Source organism: Eublepharis macularius, chromosome 8, assembly GCF_028583425.1.
Source record: "Eublepharis macularius isolate TG4126 chromosome 8, MPM_Emac_v1.0, whole genome shotgun sequence".
Classification (NCBI taxonomy): domain Eukaryota; kingdom Metazoa; phylum Chordata; class Lepidosauria; order Squamata; family Eublepharidae; genus Eublepharis; species Eublepharis macularius.
In genome coordinates this window covers 141,364,712-141,388,210 of record NC_072797.1, presented here as the reverse complement: position 1 = coordinate 141,388,210, position 23,499 = coordinate 141,364,712, and the positions used below count along the sequence as shown (strand labels likewise).

The 23,499-nt window shown below is 43.8% G+C and overlaps 1 protein-coding gene across 1 annotated transcript in view; it reads right to left on the bottom strand.

Annotated features, from left to right (window-relative positions):
• CORO2A (coronin 2A) overlaps positions 1 to 23,108 on the bottom strand; it is a 97,997-nt gene extending 74,889 nt beyond the window's left edge. Inside the window, exon 1 of the mRNA XM_054987164.1 lies at positions 23,052 to 23,108. The gene's annotated coding sequence lies outside the window, so the exon portion shown is untranslated. The remainder of the gene's footprint in view (positions 1 to 23,051) is intronic.
• Between the last annotated feature and the right edge of the window lie 391 nt (positions 23,109 to 23,499).

Genomic DNA, 23,499 nt, shown 5'->3' with positions numbered 1-23,499 from the left:
GCCAGACTGCGTCCCTGGACTCCCCTACCCATTGCAGGAGTTAGCTAGTTTAGCACAACTAGTTAATGGTCTCTGTGTTTTTCTTGAATCGTACATAATTACCTTGTACTTCCTGCGTTTCATGGCCCCTTGAACCAGATTTATTATTTTTTCACATCTTCCACTTAAAAGGAGCCCTGCCCTGGATGGCCCGGTCTCATCAGATCTCAGAAGCTAAGCAGGGCCAGTCCTGGTGAGTACTTGGATGGGAAGGCCGAGGTCAGTATACAGAGGCAGGCAATGGCAAAAGCACCCCCGTTTGTCTCTTACTTTGAAAGCCCTACAGGGCCACCGTAAGTCAGCTGTGACTTGACAACACTTTGTGCAAGCACACACACACACCCCTTCATGGTGAGGATGCACTTACTGTATCTGAAGAAGTGGGATTTATCCCACCATGAAAGCTTGTGGTGAGATAAAATGTCTTTAAAAGGTGCCACAAGTATCTAGTTTATTTTTGCTCCAACAGACTTACTCCACTACTCATAAGACAGCTTGCTGGAGGACCCAGAAAGAATGGCTGAAATTTCCTCAGTGGGAGCTAATGAAGGTTTTTTTCCTGAATGGGCAATCCAGATGCAGAGGGTGGCGTCTAAGACTGGCACCCTGTGGGGGGTTGGGAGGACAGTCTGTAGTTTGAATGGAAAGTGAATCATGGACTATGGGGGAGCTACCGTTGAATGAACAATGAATGTGGACACCACCCCAGAAAATGCACCTGTACGGGCAGCTGCTGATTCTGCCCATTTGCAAGGTGGAACCTGCAGAAGAACCTGCTCAGATGTGCAAAGCTGCTGCGGAGGAGCATCAGGAGGCAGTCCTGTAGACATGAGGAGCCAAGGCCATGAAGCATTTGTGCCTGACAGCCAAAACCTTCAACGGAGCCTAGTAAATGACCAGAAGCCAATGGAGTAACTGCAGAATGGGACTGATATGCATGTTCTGCCTAGCTCCTGATAATAGTCAAGCTGTGAAAAGACGCCCGACATTTTGGATTTTCTAAAAGTTTTTTTTGCAAGAAGACCGGGACGTTTAAATTAAAAGGATATTAAATTTTACGCCACGGAGCTAAGGAAGAGGGCGGACTCGTGGGAGCGAGCCAAAGCAAGCCCCACGATGTCGAAAAAAGAGTGGCAATCGGCAATAGAAAATCTAGACAAAAAACTCTTAGAAGTGATTAAAGAACTTAAGGACATGAAACCGGAGCTGATCAAAGAGGTTAAACAGACAGTGAAAAGTGAGCTGTCAGAAGTGAAGAAAGGTATGGAAACAATGCAAAATGAATTGCAAGGAACACAGCAGAGAGTCAAAGTAGTGGAAGGCGCGGTGGAGAATCTAGCTGATACGCAACAAACAGAGATGAGATTGATGAGGGGAAGAATGGCGGTTGCGGAAAGTAAACACATGGAGAAGCAGCTGAGATTTCGCGGCTTGCCGGAAGTGGAAGGAAAGACAGCGCAAGAACAGATTACTGAGGTGTTAGCTGAATACCTGGGAAAGGAGGAGGAGGAAGTTGTGGCTATCCTGGACGTGGTATATCGCGTAAATTCAAGAATTGCGACCCAGAGGAAATTACCAAGAGACGTGATTGTGCAGTTCATGACTCGAAATATGAAAGAGAAGATTGTGACTAAACAGTTTCAAGATCCATTGGAGATTGATGGCAAGACGATTATCATTATGAAGGAATTACCGAGATCGGTGTTACTAGATCGGAAAAAATACAAAGCGCTAATTCAGATTCTGAAGGACATGAAAATCAGGTATAGATGGGAATTACCAGAAGGAGTGTCCTTTGAATTTGGAGGGGCCAAAAAGCGTATCAGATCTGAACAAGAGATGGAGCGTTTTTTAAGGGACAATGAAAAGGACTTACCAGCAACAAGATTATGATTATGGAGTGTAAAGTCTTATCTTGGAATGTAAATGGACTTAATTCACCGAATAAGAGAAAAAGCATTTTCCACTGGCTATTAAAACAAAAATGTGATATTGTATGTTTGCAAGAGACCCATATTCGAAAACAGGACGTAAAATATTTAAAATCGAAAAAATTGGGTAATGATTTTGCAGCGGCCTCTAATAAGAAAAAAAGAGGAGTGGTGTTGTATATAAAAGAGGAGCTGCAGCCAAAGTTTGTAATGAAGGATGTGGAAGCCAGATTTATAGCAGTGGAATGTATATGGAATTTAAAGAGAGTGCTGGTAGTCGGAATTTATGCACCTAATGGAGCAAAAGAAAGCTTCTTTGAGGATTTGAAGAAGCAACTAGATGAACTTTCATATGACCAGATAATTCTTGCTGGAGATTTCAACGGAGTGACAAATTTGGAATTAGATAAAAAATCACCAACTGCACAAAAGAAAAGAGGACTGTTACCAAAGCTGTTTTTCGAATTGACACAACAGGAAACCTTAGAAGATGTATGGAGAAGACAAAACCCTAAAAGTAGACAACTCACGTTCTTCTCTGCAAGACATTCTACACTATCGAGAATTGACATGATCTGGGCCTCAAAAGACTTAGCGTTATGGACTAAGGAGGTGGAAATAATGCCGATGGTAGGCTCGGATCACAATCCAATTATGTGGAAATTGGGGAGAAGGAGCAAAAGGAAAGGATGGAGAATAAATGAGGACTTGTTACAAGAGGGAGAGAACATGGAGATGCTCAGAAAAGAGATAAAGTTCTTCATACAATACAACATGAATAAAGAAGTACCAACCAACAAGGTTTGGGACACCTACAAGGCGGTAATTAGGGGCATACTAATGGACTTAAATGGAAGAGCCAGAAAAAAGAAAGAGGAGAAGAGACAGGAGATTATGGAGAAAATAAAAGCCAAAGAAATACAGTTAAAGAAGAGACCAGGGAAAAAGAAAATTTATCAGGACATTAAAATACTTCAAGAACAGCTGACAGCAATGAATAACAAAGAATTGGAGTGGAATCTTAAAAGATTGAACCAAAAAGCGTTTGAAGGTGCAAACAAACCTGGGAAATATTTGGCATGGCAACTGAAAAAGAGAAAGGAAAAGAAAACAATAAATAAAATTTGTGAAGATAACAAAATGTATCTTGAACAGACAGCCATTAGTAGAGCCTTCTATAAATTTTATGCCAAATTGTACAATAAGAAAGAGGTGAACAAAGAATCAATAGCGACATATTTGGAGAAAATGAAGCTCCCAGTAATTTCGGAAGCTTGGAGAGATAGATTGAATAACGAAGTAACGGATGAGGAAATAAGAAAGGCAATACAGTCAACAAATCTAGGAAAGGCACCAGGGCCAGATGGACTTACAGCTAAATTTTATAAGGTAATGGCTAACGAACTGGCACCATTCCTAAAAGAGGTGATCAATGGAGTCTTAAAGGATCAACGGATTCCAGACACCTGGAATGAAGCTAACATATCATTGATCCCCAAAGAGGGTCAAGATCTGACTAATGTGAAAAATTACAGACCTATATCGTTACTTAATAATGACTATAAAATCTTTGCGAAGATACTGGCGGAGAGAGTGAAGGGATGGCTTTCGGAAGTTATTGAGGAGGAACAAGCAGGCTTTTTGCCAGATAGACAAATCAGAGATAACCTAAGGACAGTGATCAATGCTATTGAATATTATGATAAGCGTTGTGATAAAGAGGTTGGTTTCTTCTTTGTTGATGCTGAAAAAGCGTTTGACAACCTAAACTGGGACTTTATGTTTGCCACTATGGAAAAGCTACAAATGGGAGAAAGATTCATAAGAGCAATTAAAGAAATCTATAGAGACCAGAATGCAGCAATTGTAGTGAATGACGAGGCCACTAAGAAACTGACTATAAGTAAAGGAACAAGACAAGGTTGCCCGTTGTCTCCGCTGTTATTTATTCTGGTATTGGAGATTCTGATGATACAAATACGACAAGATGAAGAAATTCGTGGAATAAAAATAAAGGACTTTTCTTATAAGGTCAGAGCATTTGCGGACGATATAATGTTAATTGTAGAAGACCCAATGGAGAACATGCCAAAAGTGATAGAGAAGATTGAGGAGTTTGGGGGCTTGGCAGGGTTTTATATTAACAAAAAGAAGTCAAAGATATTATGTAAAAATATGACTAAGCAAAAACAACAACTGTTAATGGAAATAACAGACTGTGAAGTAACAAGTAAGGTGAAATATTTGGGAATTGAACTGACTGCAAAGAACATAGATCTATTCAAAAATAATTATGAAAAATTATGGACTCAGATAGAGCAAGATCTGATTAAATGGAATAGACTGAACTTGTCATGGTTGGGAAGGATTGCAGCAGTTAAGATGAATGTGTTACCAAGAGTAATGTTTTTGCTACAGACAATACCAATTATCCGAGACTCTAAGCAGTTTGAAAAATGGCAGAGGAAAATATCAGACTTTGTTTGGGCAGGCAAGAAGCCTCGAGTGAAAATGAAAGTTTTACAAGATGCAAAAGAAAGAGGCGGAATGCAACTGCCCAATCTAAGACTTTACTACGATGCAATCTGCCTAGTGTGGTTGAAAGACTGGATGATGCTGAAGAATAAGAAATTATTGGCCCTAGAGGGATATAAAAAATATTTGGATGGCATGCATACCTATGGTATGATAAAGTAAAAGTGAACTCTATGTTTTTGCATCATTACATACGGAGAAGCCTATATGCAACTTGGAAGAAGTACAGAGACTATTTACAAGAAGGAACCCCCCTATGGGTGGTTCCATATGAGGTAATAGATCCGAGAGCTGTCGATACTGAGCAACAGTGTTTAACGTATAAGGAGATAACCCGAATAGAATCTTCTAAACTTAAAATAAAGACACAGGACGAGTTATCACCAAACTATGATTGGTTTCAGTACAGACAGATCAGAGATCTCTACAATTCGGACTGTGCAAAGGGAGGCATAAGAACAGAGAACTCGGAACTAGAGCAGACACTTTTAAAAGAGGACAAGAAGGAAATTTCCAAGGTATACCAAGTACTGCTGAAATGGTATACTGAAGATGAAACAGTTAAAGTACAAATGGTGAAGTGGGCCATAAATTTCAACAAAGAAATAACAATGGAGGCATGGGAATACTTGTGGAAGAATACAATGAAGACTACGACGTGTACTAATATTAAAGAGAACATTTACAAAATGATTTATCGTTGGTACATGACACCAAAGAAGATTGCGCTAGGGAATCTGAACACTTCTAACAAATGCTGGAAATGTAAAAAACATGAGGGTTCCCTGTATCATATGTGGTGGACGTGTGAGGTAGCTAGGCAGTACTGGGGGGAAATAATAAGAGTAATAAGTGAGATTCTACAATTTCAAATTAATAAGAACCCAGAACTCCTGCTACTGAACTTGGGAATGGAGGACATTCCAGCCCAACACAGGACACTGTTATTTTACATGACAGCAGCGGCTAGACTTTTGTATGCGCAAAAATGGAAAGTACAAGAAGTGCCAACTATTGAGGATTGGATTTACAAATTGCTGTATATGGCGGAAATGGACAAAATGACAAGAAAATTGAGAAACCTTGACCCAGGACAGTTCAACACAGACTGGGAGAAGCTGAAACAATATTTGGTGAAGAAATGGGAGGTGGGAGAACTGTGGCAGTTCGAGAACTATTGAAACATAATAAAATGCAGAGGGGGGTGACTTTACTGGGGGGTGGAGAAGTAAATGAGAATTTCTAAGCAGTTATTTTGTTAGATTATTATATATAGAATAATATATAGAATATTGATAGAAAAGAACTAATTATATGGACAGACTAACGAATATTACTTTTGGTAAAAATTGTATGATGTACTAAATTGAATAAGTCTACCTGAAGATATATATGGGTCAAATTGATCGATAACTTTTGATGATAGTTATATAGATGTATAATCAAAGTAGAATAAAAATAATAATATAATTAAATATAACTAAAGCAGAATGAAGATAAGATAGGCAGGAAAAGTAACATATAGAGTATAAGTTAAATTTGTTGACTTATATGAATGTATGGTTTATATGGTTTATGGTTTATAGAAATATTTGAAATTATGAAAAGTGAGACAAATTGTTTGTCTAATATGGAAGAAGGGACTTAAAGATAGGGTACAGAGTATTAAAAATAGTTAAAGAATTATTGCTTAGAATAAAGGGAAAGTATATGTTTGTTAGATAGATGAATTTAAAATGAGTAAGGGAAAAGGGACAAAGGGTTGGAAAACTGTTGGAAGTCTACAAAAAGGGGGGGAAAGGGAGGGGGTTAGAAATTGGGAAATGGGGGAATTGATTGTAGTGTGAAATTAAATGATTCTAATCCAATAAAAATTTTATTAAAAAAAAAAAGATAATAGTCAAGCTGTGGCATTCTGCAACGACCGGAGTCTCCAAGTTGACTTTGAGGGGAGACCTATGTAGAGTGCATTACAGTAGTCTAGTCTCAATGGATCCAGGTGGCCAGAACGGCCATGTCAAGGAAGAGGGCCATCTTCCAGGCTAGACTGAGTTGGAAGAAGGCGTTTCTTGCAGCTGCATTAACTTACTTCCCTAGTAGCAGGGCTGGATCGAGAATAACCCCTAGGATTTTAAATGAGTCTGCAAGGGTCAACTGAACCCCATCAAAAGTGGGGAGCACAGTGTCCTTTGATACCTCCGTCTTCCCAACCAGCATCACTTCCAATCTTGTCTGGGTTCAGTCTTCCTCCCCACCCACCCACCCCCGATCAGCTGTCAGTCAGCGACTCAAGACCTCTCGTGCATCAGCAGGGGCTTTGGATAGCGAGATACAGAGCTGGGCGTCATCTGCATATTGGTGACATCCAATTCCAGAGCTAGGAATGATTTCTCCTAAGGGCTTTACCAAGGGGTTGAATAATATGGGGGATAAGACTGTGCCCTGTGGAACCCCACAAGATAATTCCCACACTGAAGTTATCTGTTCTGGGTACCAAGAGAAACGAACACGAAGGGCTGATTCACCAGCTGCTCACAAATGTAATTCAAAAACAGAACACAGAGGCATATTGAAAAGAGATTTCAAAGGGGAGAAGATGCTGATAAACCTCAGAGATTCAGCTGTCTAGATGGTTTATTCTGGAATTAGTTCACATTCCCATACATGGTAGTTTCAGTTTTTGCTCTCTGAATCTCACCACCTACTCTATCACAAACACCCTTAACACTCTGCAGTAATTAATTTGGAACTACTACTACTGTTAAGATCTGATTTATATAAGTGGGGGCTACTTCTGCATCTTGTCTTATATCACTCTGGTATTGTCTGCAAAAGAAACCATCTGCGCTGGGCTGGCTGAATGATGCAATTCCTTCCCGTGTCAATGAGTAGGAAACGTGATTTTTGCGAGGACCCCAATCTACGGCTTGCCTCTGATTCACACATTCATGAGGACACTCGTGATGACTTGGATGTGTGAATGGGCTCTTGCGGATCTAACAACACAGAGGCTTCAGCATCACTGCAAACACAATGCTGTTCAATGGAACCAGCTTACACAATCATCCAGTACAGAATCAAAAAGAGTCCAGTAGCACCTTTAAGACTAACCAACTTAACTGTAGCATAAGCTTTTGAGAATCACAGCTCTCTTCGTCAGATGCAACCGTGCTGTGGTTCTCGAAAGCTTATGCTACAGTGAAGTTGGTTAGTCTTAAAGGTGCTACTGGACTCTTTTCAATTTTGCTACTACGGACTAACACGGCTAACTCCTCTGGATCTATGATCCAGTACAGAGAAATCAAGAGATGTGCAATGCTTGTGTGAGCCAGGTCTACTCATTTGCTTTCAAAGGAAATCGAACCTTTAAAGGCTGGTCTGTTAAGAAAAGAGAGTATGAAACTATATATTCATGCCAGACAGCGAGAAGCAAACCGATTGAAAAATCAAAATCAAAAGAATGATCCCCATTAACTTTAACGGGGCCTTTGGCTAACCTTCCTAAGGTAACATAATGGCCAAAAAGGATATTGGTTTTTGCTTCACTTTTATAGGGTTCTAGTTTGTTCCTAGGCAGCTTTATCTCAAGAGCAAGCCTAGCAAAGAAAAAGGCAAGTAGACACTCCCGAGATTATCCACGAGGGCTGTGAAATCATCTCTGTTTATCAGAGTTGCTAAGGAGTCAGCCACCGGCTGGGCCAGGCACCCCCTCCCTGAGGAGAGCCATGCTCTTGCCTTGTTTGTTGTTCACAGTGACGTAGCTGAGGCGGAAGGATTCCACAAGCTCGGACCAGCAGAAGTCTTGTTTATCTTTACAGTTCAGTTCTCACAGCAAAATCTTTGAAAAATCCATATGTTCCCACAGCTATCGCAGTACAAAACCAGTAAGATTTATTACCGTCCAATTACCTTTCTCGCCTGTAACCATTTTGAGGAAATAAGACCTGTGAGCAATTGTTTAAAACCTTCCACATCAAGTCTCAAAGAAATATTTAACATCCTGTTGTAATATCGAGTGAGTCCCCTTAGCTGCCTCAAACATCTGATTCCCCAATAAAGTCACTATCTAATCTTCCTGTCTGGAATATATGAAATCAATTAACATTAGTAAATCATGTGGATTTCCCAGAGTAAAAGACCAACACAGCCATCTGGTTTCAAACCGCTTTGGAACTATTTCGGAAAATGCCTCATCTAGCAATCCAAGAGGGGAATTCTAAAAGTAGAAAAAGCAGTCCATGATGAGCCATCCTGACCTTCTACCACCTTCAATGGGACTTTGTCCATGCGGAAACAACAGGGAGGCCTCCAACTACCAGGTTACATTACCTAATACAACTTTTATCAATTCTGTGGTTGAAAGACCACTAGCTTCTAAAATTTCTCTCTAGCTTTGGCCGTTTCCACACGTCCTGAAAGGGACAGCCCACTCACCAAACGCTGGCGGCTTTTCCCCTTGCCTCCAGACATCTTCGTTTTCAAAATAGTTGCAGGCTGTTTGGCTTCCATTTTTTCAGCCAAAAGAACAGAAGCCAAACAGACTGCAACCATTTTGAAAATGGAGACGTCTGGACTAGTCAAGGGGAAAAGCTGCCAGCCTTCAGTGAGTGGGCCGTCCCTTTAAGGATGTGTGGAAACGGCCTTTGCCAACACAGAGTACCACCGGGTTTTCTTCTTGCTTCTGTTCGGTCCAGTCAGTGCTAAAGATAAGTGGTATTTCCATAATGGAGACCCTGCTCTTGTTTCTCTATCCATTAGGATTGCCAGCCCCCCGGTCAGGGTAGGAGATCCCCCACCCTGAGCTCCTGTTGTATCAACCCCATTCTCAGGCTTCCCTCCTAGCTCACTGCCACCAAGGGCAGTCTTAGAGCAGAACCACAAGTGACAAAAGGCACAGATTGGACACTTGTCAGCTTCCCTCAAGTTTTGATGGGAAATGTAGGCAGCTTGGCGGAATGTTGGACAAGTGACAGTTGAAAAGTCCATTGGGCAGCAGTCGGAGAGCGAAGCTGCGAGACCAGGACGCCCTACATTTCCCATCAAAACTTGAGGGAAGCTGACAAGTGTCCAACCTGTGCCTTTTGTCACTTGTGGTTCTGCTCTTAGTGATTCTGAGGACCTGGGCAAAAGTCCAGGATGGGGCTCTAAAGTTAGGGTTGCCAGCCTCCAGGTGGTGGCTGGAGATCTCCTGGAATTACAACTGATCTCCAGGTCACAGAGATCAGTTCACCGGGAGAAAATGGCTGCTTTGGAGGGCAGACTCTGGAATTATACCCCACTGAGGTCCTTTCCCTCCCCAAACCCTGCCTTCTCCCGGCTTCACCCCCCAAATCTCCAGGAATTTTCCAACTTGGAGATGGCAACCCTACCTAAAATCGCTGCCACCCCCCACCTTGCTGGGGCCCAGCAAGAAGCAGGCCTCACCCCCTGCAAGGCAGGTGGGAGCCACTGCTGCCTCTGGAAGCCAGCTGCCCAAGCCCCATACAGGCCAGGCTGCAAGGAGGAGCAGGAGCCTGCTTTTCTCGGGGCCTGGGACAGCTGCCGTTCTTGTCCATCGGCTAAGAGCACCCCTGACTAGCACTCCTTTGAGTACCTGAGCAGAGCAAGGCCCCAGAAGGCTCTGGGATGTCTGCGCCTCCCTTCAACGTGGGGATGGCTGAGGGGTGTAACCTGGCTTGTTTTGCCAACCAAGAGAACTTTGTTTGGGCTTGAACTAGAAATTTACTCCTAAAAAACAAGAGCTGGGAATTCAGAGGAACTAGCAGATCGATTCGTGGCACTGTAACATTATAATGCTACAGCGCTCCAGCAATTACCAATTTTTAAGAACGTGAGGGGAAAGTCCTCCAGTGGTGGGGGTGGAGAAATGCTAGGGAAAGAATGACTGACCAAGGAAAGCGCTCAGCGACTCTTGTGTGGAGATTTTTGTTGCTAGGGTGAATGTCTCTCAAGACAGCAATGACAGGGCCTCAGCACCTGGATGCAGCCAACTGGCCCTGTGAAGTCTACACGACGTGCCAGAGAAATGATGCTCCCTTCATAAAGTTCTCAACCTCTACTCAGAGGGATGTCAACTTTCTGTGTGTGTTATCTGCAGTATGCCCTCATAAAATCGAAGGGGAAGGAGAGAGAACAGCAGTGATTGTTCGCTTCTAGACCCTGTGTTAGCAGAGAGACTTGGCTAAGGGGCACAGATGAGGCACATAATAGCATTTTATCTTTTCATTGTTCTTGAGCATTAGCAAAGGGGAGGGGGAAACTGCTGTCAAAAAACCCTAGAGGAATAATAGAAAAGAGCAAGAGTCCAGGTAGCACCTATGAGACTAACAAAATTTGTGGTAGGGTATAAGCTGTGGCTCACAAAAGCTCACATCCTACCATACATTGTGAGTCTTATAGGTGCTACTGGACTCTTGCTCTTTTCTACTGCTACAGGCAGACTTACAGGGCTGCCCATCTTGATCTAACAACTCAAAAGGGTTTTTCCCCCCAGTACAATCTGAACAATTGGAAAGATTTATGGCACAGAGACTAATCACAGCAGAGCAGCTGACACAGCCGCAGCAACACAGGTCAGAAAGCATTTATGAGGGCCCATGGGAGCTCCATGGGTTAGATCTCCTAAGCATTTGTTCTTTGTAAACAGCAACCACACAGGACCCCCAATCCAACTCCAAACTGAGGCAAGGAGAAGAGAGACGGATTCAGCTCTTTCCCCCATGCCACTGTCCCAACTCAAGAGATTATCACCACCAACATTTATTTATTAAAATATTTATACCCCACCTTTCCTCTGGGCTCAAGTTGGCTTACATTAAAACGTGAATTAAAACCAAATAAAATTAAAAATCTCAAATACTCCTACCCAAGATGCCTGCTGCTTACACACCATCAAACGCCCCAGCAAACAAGACTTTGCAGCACATCTCCCCATACCTCTTCATGCAGTTCATTCCAAAGAGACGGGGCCATGACGGAAAAGGCCCAGCTCTGGGGGAAGCCAGGTAGTTCCCCCCCCCTAAGGAAGGGATCGGTCAGCAGATGAAGACAGTAGCTGTGCACAAGACATACGAGAGGATATGGTCCTTTAGACACGAGGGCCCCAGCCCGTGAAGGGCTTTGAAGGTCATAGCTCGATCAGTGACCGTAGTGTTTTATGGAGCAATATAGGCAAAAAAGAAAAGATATCTGTCCCAGGAAACTGGAGAACTGATCTGAGAAGGATGCCATAGGGTCGGAACAATAAGAGAAGTAAACTATTTGGGCAGCAGTGCTCTGGTTAGAATGGGAAGCACGAAGGGTCATGTTAGATAGATGTACCGCCTCCTCATGTAACTAACGAAGGGCCCTTAAGTTCTCCTATATTTTGTGAATATAGCCCACTTTTTCAGATGAAAGAAATCCACAGAAATGGATTTTAGTCCACAAAAGCTTACACTGGAACAAAATTTTGTCAGTCTTTTAAAAAACTTTTTATTTTGTCATTTTTTTCCAAACTTTTCTAAAACTTTAGTTAACAACATATAACACGAACAAAATACAAAAGCTTAACAATTCTTGGAAGTAAAGATAGTTTCATAGACTAGATTAATGATAATAACATTGGGCAAATCCACACTTACTGGCACAGCGCTAAACAGGCAGAGTTAGAGCGTCTTTCTGGCGCATTTTATGACATCATCACACCACGAGAGCGGCATCATGGCGTGATGACATCATAAAATGCGCCAGACACACTCACTCTGCCTGTTTAGCGCTGTGCTGATAAGTGTGGATTCAGCCATTATGTGAAGTACAGTAAATATACATGTTCAAGTTGTAGCAAAAAGATTTGAATGTATAAGGGTCCGCATTAGGTAACCGATTGGTGTTGCACAGATAGTTCAGAAAGGGTAACCAGTGTTCAAAAAACATTGATTGATGTTGTGGATTGTCTATAGAATGAAGATGATCAGCTATTTTTTCCATGTTGAAAATGTCCCACAGTTTCCCGTTCCATTGTGCTATGCTTGGCAATCTCTCTTGTTTCCAAGTTGACGCTAACAACATTTTAGCTGCAGCAAGCAGTATGAATATTAAATTTTTTCCTGATTGTTGGTACTGTTGGATCTCTCCACAAGCTCAGTAATATTGTTTCAGGATGTTTAGGTATTGCATAACCAGTTATTTCTTTGATTTTCAATTCTGTCAGTCTTTGAGGTACTGCAAGACTCCTGTTTATCTTTGGTGCAACAGACTGACATAGCCACCCCTTTGGAATTACTCGATGAATGAGTCCATCTTGCTTGTTCACTGCACTCCTCTTTTCTAAAGGATCACCAAGACAAACAAATCAAAATCCTTCAATCTACTTCCCTTAGAGACAATGCTGCATTTAACTTCACACTCTGTTACCTTGACACCAAGAAAATATTGCCCCTTATCAGTTTTCTCCATAGAACAATAAGAGAAGTAAACCAACTGTGTCTTTCTGGTTTCAGTAATAGGGCAAACTCCAGGTTACAAAGCTTTTTCTTCTTGACAATACCTTTTTCACTTATTCAGACAAAATATAGCAGGAAAACAGAAAAGGATAATCTAAAAACAGAGGTGAATCAGTCCCCAATAGAAAAGAACTGTGTATTAGAGTATACTAGCCACAAAACTGGAAAGCATTGATTTCTGGAGATAAATGGGGCTAGATAAAATGTTGTATTTTTCAACTGAACATGACCAGAGAGAATACATACTGCATTTTTTAAAGTCCAATCCAGAAAGGGAGAGATCCACAGAGAATCTACTTCAGCACAGATATTCTGTAGCATAGCGGTTGTGGTTGGGTTGTGAATCGGCACTCTGCTGGGTTGGAATCCCATTCCTGCCACCAGCTCAGCAGGTGGCCTTGGGTCAGCCACTCCTCTCAGCCCAGCTCCCCAGCTGTATTGAGGGGATCACAATAACACAGACTTTGTTCACTGATCTGAGTGGGGCACTGATCCGTCTAGAAGAGTGGTATATAAGCACGGTTATTATTATTATTCCCTTACTAGATTAAGAATCGCCCTAAAGGCACAGACTGGATAAAAATTCACACTCCTATATACATTTACTTCCTTATGGAAGGCGTCCAATGTGGCCTTCAATCTTTATGTTCATGACAAGAAGTTCAGGCACAGCACTATCTTGTAGGAAGTGAAGGAACAAGACATTAAGAGGAGGAAAGAACCCTAGTAGCAAAAGCAAGCCAGAAAATTATTAGCAAAATAGCTGAGTCGCCTCAGGGTGTCTTGGGCAAAACGTGTCACGTTACACTATCCATATTTCTATTTGTTCGCTGCAAAGAGCCAGCAGTTACTGGATGCGAGCGCCTCCATGGAAAATAACTATTCAAATCACTTTTGATGACAAGCAGCACCACTGCAAAGCTATCTGCACTTTGTACACAACCGAATCTCGAGCCAAGGAAGCCCTCAAAAATTTGGCAAGAGAATACAAAGCGCACCACAAGGGTGGAGCAGATACTCAGGCGGAAAACAGGCCTTCTTTTCATCTACTGATGATTTCAGTTGTTGCAATTGTATGTATTGTGATTTTAACCTGTTTTTAATACTTTGACCACAACAGCTGTATTATCTTCCCTTGATAACAGATTCATTGCCAAGATTTTTAATCTACTTGCAGGCTGTGTAAACTGGCTCTCTAGCTTCAGCTAACCCATTTGGTGTATCAGCATAGAACAATCCGTCTCTGCACAGCTCACCGAAGTGAACCTCCGCCCGATCAGGCATCTGACCAAGACAGCTGTGATTCTCGAAAGCTTATGCTACAATAAAATTGGTTAGTCTTAAAGGTGCTACTGGACTCTTTTTGATTTTGCTACTACAGACTAACACGGCTAACTCCTCTGGATCTATTCCGGCTCTGTGAATCTTTAATCTTTTGATTATGGCTGGACTTGGCTTTGCCCCTTTGTTCTGCTACTTAGACTTTCCTGTAGGGTTGCCAGCTCCAACTTGAGAAATTCCTGGAGATCTGGGGGATGAAACCTGGAGAAAGTGGGGTTTGGGGAGGGAAAGGACCTTGGCATGGCATAATTCCATAGAGTCCACCCCCCAAAGTAGCCATTTTCTCCAGGTGAACTGATCTCTGTGGCCTGGAGACCAGTTGTAATTCCGGGAGATCTCCAGCCATTACCTGGAGGCTGGCAACCCTAGTTTCCTGAGACTAAACCCCACTGGATAAAATGGGTCTTACTGTTCTGAGCTGACCAGCATAGAATTGTTCCCTGCGTACCTATGGATCAGTTAATGGCCAAAAGGGGCTTCGTGCCTCATGGCTTCCATTATTAATGAACTCCTCAAGGCGTAGAAATTGCCTCCTCCTCCTTTGCTCCAAGCCTCCTGTGCTATGGACCACAGATAACACTGCAAGGCCCAGACATTAAAATGCAAGCCTGATGCTGCCGAGAGATCAGCAGTTGGCCATCCTGCATGGGTTGGCAACACAATACAAGAGCAATTCCGATTTTCTGCAGAAGCTGCAATGACAACTGTCCCATTTTTATCCGTGATGAGCCTATGAGAGGTCCTTCTGGCATTGAGTCAGGCTCCTAACGTACCAGCGGCGTTGTTGTCTTTCTGATCTATCTGTGCACCGTGTTCTCCACTGAAAAGGAGGACATCAGCTTTCCCATCATAGGAGTGACGTTCCAAATCTACTTCCTGCCTCACTCTGTTCCTTTCCGGATGGAGTGACCATCTATCACAGCCTTGCTTGAAGGACCACAATTAGTTCAATGGAAGCCAGGCAGCAATGTCCTGGCTGGCACCACCACCACTTTGCTGAAGGTTGGAAAGGTCTCCTCAGCTTCATTTGCAGTCAGTCAACAGATCATTAAACTGCCATTTACTGTACTGATTAGCAGTACAGTAAAAATAATTAACGGATTGGCTTAGTTAATCAGACACAGATGCAAATCCATCCATGAGATCAACAAAAAATCCTTAGGAAAGAATTGGTTATAGAAATCTCTCCTTACTTTCAGAACCTATTCTGGCATGACACCGTTATCTGCCTCCACTCAACCCAAGCATTCACCGTGGAAGAACAACGATATCAGCGCTGGGCAGGAGGATGAACTCTTCCTTTTCTGTGACACTCGAATCATCAGCTGAAAAAAAGAATCACGTTTGTGTTCATGTTTATTCATGTTTGTTCTGTGTTTGGGGTTTGATGCATTTTGGACATACAGTGTGTGAGGTTATCTGCGTGAGCGCTTTATGGAGCAGTAATTGAGAATTTTCTGTGTTGGTTGTGGACTTATACCCTTGGCAGCCTCTAGTAGTATTTTGGCATCTTCTGGACATGGAGCAGGGGTCCCTGGGGCTGTGGTGATGGGAGGTAGCTGTTAATTTCCTGCACTGTGCAGAGGGTTGGACTAGATGACCCTAGAGGTCTCTTCCAACTCTATGATCCTGTGATTCTAGATAACGCCAGTTCTCACTTGGCAAAGTTGTCAGCAATGGATTTTCAATGAGAATGGTAACCTGCTGCTTGGAATTACATGGGGCCTTAGAACACGATGTAGCTTACAGTGCCATCTTATGTAGAGTTACCCCCTTTTAAATCCAATGAAGACAGCGGGCTTAGAAGGGGACAGGGCTTTTTTCTGGGAAAAGAGGTGGTGGAACTCAGTGGGTTGCCCTCGGAGAAAATGGCCACATGGCTGGTGGCCCCACCCCCTGATCTCCAGCCAGAGGGGAGTTGAGATTGCCTTCCACGCTGCTAGAGTGGTGCAGAGGGCCCTCTCAACTCCCCTCTGTCTGGAGATCAGGGGGTGGGGCCACCAGCCATGTGGCCATTTTCAAGAGGCTCTGGAACTCCATTCCACCATTCAGCGTTCCAGCTGAAAAAAAGCCCTGGAAGGGAATATCACTCTGCTTAAGACAGAACTCCTGGCAGTTAGTGATGTGAGCTATGAGTACAGAACTCTTTCAATCAGCCACAAAACCTGTAAGACACAAATATCTCAGCCTCAAGAACCTTAAGAAATAACAACGGTCTGCAGCACCAAAAAGCTACTGTAAAAATTACCACAAACACACATTAAAGGCATTGACTGTATGAAAGGAAGCTGTAAATTTTTAGTTTGTGAACCACCAGTCAGCGCAATATTAGGCATCATCTCATAACCTTTGTAACCATTCACTATTCTGTAGTAGCCGAGCAGCACGGAGGGCATCCTCAACTCCCCTCTGTCTGGAGATCGGGGGGCGGGGCCACCGGCCATGTGACCATTTTCAAGAGGGTGCCGGAACTCCGTTCCCCCACGTTCCAGCTGAAGAAAAGCCCTGGTGAGGCTAGAGCATCCGGCTTGCCCACTATGAGCAAGCCAAAACAGCATGAAGTAGTAATAACCCAAAGCCAGTATTTTTAACACAGCAGCAGCAGAAAATAAAATCAGTATCATATGGCATGCAGTTCTTGGCTCTTGGAAGAACCAACAATACTTAAGCACCTTGAGGTGGCATCACTCAGCATTCAGTACATTAACAGAAGACCACAGCATCTCTTTCATTCTCCTACCTTAACCGGGGCTCTAAGACAAAAGGAGCTCAGAACTAGTCCCAACATCATCATCTCTTCTGTGCCATAAAGTCTCTCCTTGGCCCCTGGCATAATGATCGTTTTACACCTCCACGGCAGGAAAACAAGCTTATCTGAGCATCATTTTACCTTTCATTAGCTTCACATTGGAGCTATTCAACAAGGGTTCTGCATCACACAGAGGCCTTTGTGGACTAAAAGAGAACCGATCTACATGGAACGTTTGGCTTGCAGACCATCTTGACACGGTGAAGAATCACACACTTCACAAAGCCGAGGTGTGCATGAACTTCCCTTTTAAAAACTCCACGAAAGGGCACTTCCCTACTGCATTGTTCGGCACGTGTGAGGTCAACAAAAGCTCTTTTACCAGGGGTGGCTCAGGATCCTAATTCATTTGACAGGTGTGGCAAGAGTGTAATTCAGCAGCACCCCTTGCAATGCTATTTGCTGTTCCCTTGCCTTTCTTTGTGCTCATGAAAAAGGAAAAAAAGGAACTCCAGAACTTGAACCAAGAGCCTGAAAAAGAAGTATGAAGCTGATCTTGAAACTAGAGAAGTCCCCAGGAACGCACATGCTCAAGTTCAGATAAAAAAGACAACAGAAGGTGTACATACTTGCAGGCAGTACGAAATATCAGGATCAGTCAGGCCTGATATAAACATTTAAAATCTGGTCTTCAATCTTGGCCTGGTCAACAGAGCAAACTCTGGGTGGACTAGATGACACTAGAGGTCCCTTCCAATCCTACGATTCTATGATTCTGCTGGCTTTTCTTCCAGGTTCAGTAGCTGATCTCAGGAGCCGCGGGCTGGTCAAAACACCTTCCCTGGCTAGATGTGAGAATGAGCCATGGCTCAGCGGTTAAGCAACTGCTTTGCACGCAGAGGGTCTACGTGATCAAGTGGAGCGCAAGTGAACGGCAAGTGAACAGGGAGGAATACACGTGAGTCTGTTCACTTGCCAGGCAAGGGTCACTCCTCACTTGTAGCACGGCCCTTAGGATAAGGTAGCATCATGCGCTTATGGCCACCCACAGCCTAAGTGTGGCCCTGATGCTGGCCGTCCCATTTCTATGGAAGGTCCTTCTTCACACTCCCCTGCTCTCTCCCTTGTAAGCAGGGTGGATAAAAATCAATGATTTTTTTTAAAAAAAAAATCGGATTTTTTTTATTTAAATCGGATTTTTTTTTATTTAAATCGGATTTTTTTAAAATAAAATGCTTTTTGAGGAAAATATATTACCATCCAAAGGTTATTCCATCATGAAATAAAGATTAGTTTTTAATTACGTAGAATAAGGCTGTATATGTTTAATTTTTTTGGTAAATAAATTCCATTAATCCATTCACAATGTCATGCTCTTCCAGAGGTTTTTGTAAAATTATTGGGCAGTTTCTCTGCCTACAAGATATTATCACAGATGCTTGGTTTTGCAGTTCTGAAAACTGAATTTGTGTCAGCTCAGCAGAGATCACATGCCTCTTCTTCACAGCAAAAATGTTATAACATGAACAGAGTTGAGAAAAAGACCTTAATCCTATTGTTCTACAAACCTATGAAGACAGAACCAACCCCTTCAGTGCTAAGTTTCAAGAAGTTCAGTAAACAGAAACAATATTTTTCTGACTGTTTGGAGTGGAATAGATCTGCACAAGAAGAAACTAAGTGTGAGGAGGGAGGGGCAAGCAGTACAAAATGAAAGTGAAACTTTTTGAGCACAATACTGCACAAGTCTTTGGATCTTTTGTGTGTATGACCTGAGGTTTATCACATTATTTCCTTGGAGGAAAAAACCTATAATGGCAGCAGGCCGTAAAAGAGACCCAGTTTGGGAATACTTTAATGAAGTTCCTTTACCTATCGGTAAGGCAGGCATCTACTTGCATATTAAAGTTATACCAGCAAGAATTAGTCTTTATGTAGAAAACTATGATTTAAATCAAGCCTTAATGACTAGTGATTTAAATCGTGATTTAAATCGTGATTTAAATCAGTTTGATTTAAATCAAATCCACCCTGCTTGTAAGCATACTTTAAGGCCCTAAGAGAAATTGCTAATGTCACGCTTAATTAGCCGTCTGATCATCTGAGCTAAGGGGAGCCGTGGAAACCCCATCTCGGAAGATGAAAAAAATCACCAAGCAGGAAAATTCAATCCTCAACTCCAGGGGCCGAGAGCTAGAAAAATAATATCGGCTACTGACACCCAGAAATGGGAGGGGGGGCATGCACTCCTCACCCCTTATCCCACAAACCCTCATTCTTCCGCACACTCAACTTCCTGATGCATTCAAGCCTTTCCTCAAGTATGAGCATTTGCCGTGAGCCCCCTCCCCAACTATTTGGGGGTGCTGCCCAGCCCTTAATCCACTTAGGTGAATGTGAAGCAGTGCGACCAGGCCTTAGTTCTAAGAAGCCTTAGCATTCATTTAATGCTTGTTCAAAGGGCTCCAAATACACATTTATTTCGGGAACAGCAGCATTTTGTTTGGACTGGGGGGCTAGCCCAGATCACGTGGGTAGTTCCCCATGCCAGAATTTTGATATAGAACCACCATCTCATTAGCCATAGAAAGTACTCAAAGGACCTGAATATATGTCTTGTGATAAAAAATCCACATGTTCCTGATACAGCATGGGAGACGGGTATGATGGGGCAGCACTGAAGGAACAAGCACATCACAAAAGTATTTTACATCCATTGAACAGGCAATTTAAAAACTGGTGCTTCTTGACCGATTCATAGATTTGTCATAGATTCCCTTTAAGACTAACCAACTTTATTGTGGCATAAGCTTTCAAGAGCCACAGCTTTCTTTGTCAGATGCATTGCCAGACGAAGACGAAGAAAGCTGTGGCTCTCGGAAGCTTATGCTACAATAATATTGGTTCCTCTCACACAGTCTTTCAGATCAACCGAGAAGACCTCTTGGCTATCTCATCCAGTCTCTAAAGGCGCTTCCAGTGTAGGTACGTCTCCAGCAGTTGTGTTTTTCAGGTAAACAACTGGGTTGAGAGACGAGCAGAGAACAAATGCAGCAAATAAATAAGTCAAGAGACACCAAACGACTAGCTTTAATCCATTTATTGGGGACAGGGTTTGCTAGTTTTCCTGCGTTAGTGTTATTTGTCCCGAGATTGTAGGGATAAGAAAGGGAGGCACATAGGAGGAGGAAGGCTGCCAACAGGTCTGGATAAAAATTTTCTGTCTCTTTAAAAGAGACATAATGCACAGAGATGGGCACTTGAAGCTTTTTATTGCTGACAGGTAAATAATACCACCCACAAAACAACATCCTATCAGACCTCTGATAAAGACTCAGGACTTTTTCTCTCCAGGCATTTGGCAACTTTAGACATAAAGAATATAAATAATTCCTAGTTTCGGTATGGAGATGCTAGCTGCTGGTTCCAGGCACCAGCATACAGCTGCTACTTTTATGCCCTGCTTTCGAGCTTCCAGGGGCTGCTAGAAAGAGAATGCTGAAATCGACGGGTGTTTATCTGAACAAGGCAAAGCAATTCTCGTGTTCTCCAGCACTTGGTGATTAGCACACAGCAATTAGCGCCAGTTCAAGTGACACCAAGCAACGTCTCCATGCAATCACCTAGCACCTGAGAGCACCCTAACCCCTTCTTGGAGCAAAAGGGTCAGGAATCAGGATCACCTACTGTGGCATTCTGAAGTTACAGAAGAGGGACACAGAGCACAATGGGTTTACGTATTTAAATTTTAAAAATTAAATTTAAGCACCACCTTTGTAATTAGAAGCCTTCAGTGACAGCAAGGAGCACTCTCAGTCTAATCTACCTACCAACCGGGTTATCGTGAGAATGAAAAGGAGAATGCCACCGACCATTTTCTTTCCTCATTTCAGTAACATCTAGGCCTTGGTTCTGGCTGAAGCACTTTTTAAAAACATCCTTTTGCTCATCTTCATCCAGTTTTCCAAAGTCAGAACAATCAACATCTCCTACAGCAGGGCTTTTTTTCAGCGGGAATGCGGTGGAACGGAGTTCCAGAACCTCTTGAAAATGGTCACATGGCTGATGGCCCCGCCCCCTGATCTCCAGACAGAGGGGAGCTTAGATTGCCGGCACGGAGGGCCATCTCAACTCCCCTCTGTCTGGAGATCAGGGGGCGGGGCCACCAGCCATGTGACCATTTTCTTTGAGGGCAACCCACTGAGTTCCACCACCTCTTTTCCCAGAAAAAAAGCCCTGTCCTACAGTATTGGTCAACAGCTTTAACTATCCCTCCAACACATGAATACATGAAGCAGTGGTCCATCAAAGCCTGTATTTGTCTGCTTAAGACTAGCAGTAGCTCTCCCGGCCTCAGACAGAGGTCTTTCCTATCAACAAAAACCTGGTGCTTTTAACTGGACATGTCAGGCAGGGATTGAACCGGAGACCTTCTGCGTGCCAAGCAACCATCAAGCCATGACCCGTCCCTAAACGTAAGCACAGAGAAGGACAGAGAAACAGCACACCCTTTTACTCGGCATTAAGTAATTCACAATAAGTAAAACGTAGTATTCCATACCATTTCCACTCCATTACAGACATATTTTGCAAGGAGGGGGGGGGGGAAACCCAGAATGCTCATTACAATGGAGTTGTTAACTGCTGCTAGATGAGAATTATTTGGTGTTGTCTGTAAATGGACACTGAAATGGGAGAAGAATTTGGGGGGAAACAGATTTTGCTGAATAATATTCAAAAATAATAAGACCTTTCTGGCTTGTTTTATGGAATGTGATGTGATATTTCCACCCCTCCCCAAATACAAGTGATCAAGTGAACCATCTAAGCAGGTCTGTTCAGAAGTAAGGGCCAGTCTATTCTATTCTACTTAACTGCACACCCTATGAAGAATGAGGGATCTCCATCTTGCTTTGAGAGGATAAAATATTTTACAAGTATTTAACTATTTCTGTAAATGTCAAGAAATAGAAAAGGCAATTCTGGAATGTGTCATTTGAGATCAAACTATAATAAAAGGGGAAGAAACAGATTTCTAAGTACAGCTATGGGGACTCACCTCTTCTGAACGTTACCAGGCTAACCAAAATCAGACTGCCAGTGCTTGGCCCATATTCTGCCTAGTACCAGTTCCTGCAGCCTTGGAAATAAGTCCACAAGGGTTGCTTGCTCACTGCCCATAAAATGCCCACAAATACTTCTGTTAACAAATATTCAACACACTAATTGCCTGGAAGAAAAGGAGAATCAGCTCCTTTCCAACTGACAAAAGTTTAGCTGGCTGATCACCTGGAAGAGATTCTCGTGCACCACAGACGACCACACCAAGCAGCCCAGATTTCTGAGATTTCAAATGCCCCATTACACTCCAGTTTCTGCCAGCCCCCACCAGAATCTGCCTCATCCAGAAATCAACAGCTGGCCTTCATAAATCAAAAGATTGCCATCAAATGTCCAAGTCATCATCAGTTATCATATCAATCCCAATAAACATCGCACCCTCCCCTCAGCCACAGAATGACACGGGGCCGAGAGCCACTCCTGTCTGGGAAATCTACATCACCTCTGCAACATGAAAACCGTTTTCTTGTACAGGGTAAAGTCCTGGCAGAGCATGCGCCTTATTTCTAGGGGGAAGAAGCGGCTCAGGGGTCTCCTCTCTGCAAAAGGGGCTCGCCCGAAGCCGCCGAACCAACGCACGAGCGGGGCGACGCTGCAGCGCTGCCAAATGCGCGCGGTGCAGAAGAGCCCTTTTCGTTCCCGAGGACGCGAGTTCGCCTTCTCCTGAGCGGCGACGCCCGAGAGGGGCCACCCTTCAATGCCATCCCGGAAGGGCTGCAAGGCTCTGCCCTGCCCGCCGCGCCTTCCGCCGCTCTCCCCGCACCCGGTCTTCGGAAACAGACCTTCCGGGCGCTGCAGCGGACACGCGGGCGGCCCTTCCGCGGCAGGTGCCCCCTCGCCAGGCTCGCTTACCTTTCTGATGGGCCGAAGCGGGGACTGCAGCGCCAAGGGCCCGGGAGCCGCCCGGCTTCGCTCGCCTCTCTGCCCGCAGCAAGGCTTGCAGAGGCTGGCCGCGCCCCGCCTCTCCCCCTGCAGAGCGAACGCCGCTCGGCGGGCAGGTGCGGCTGCGGCGCCGGGGACTCGCGTTCAGGCAGCAGGCGCGGCACGCGAAGCCCGGCCAGGCGCCCAAGCTCGAGAAAGGCGCCTTCCCGCCCGCCTTTAATTTCTTTTTAAATTGCACCTTTAATATTACAAAAAAAATCCCCTCCCTGCTCACACCCCGCTTGCAACGGCACCGCACGGTCCCCACGACCGGGAGAAGAAAGGCGGGTGGGTGGAGCTCCCGGGGAAGAGGAGGAACGGCCGAGCCTCCCCCCCCCCCTTTGTGTACCGCCCTTGGAGCCCGGCACGCACCGTCGGG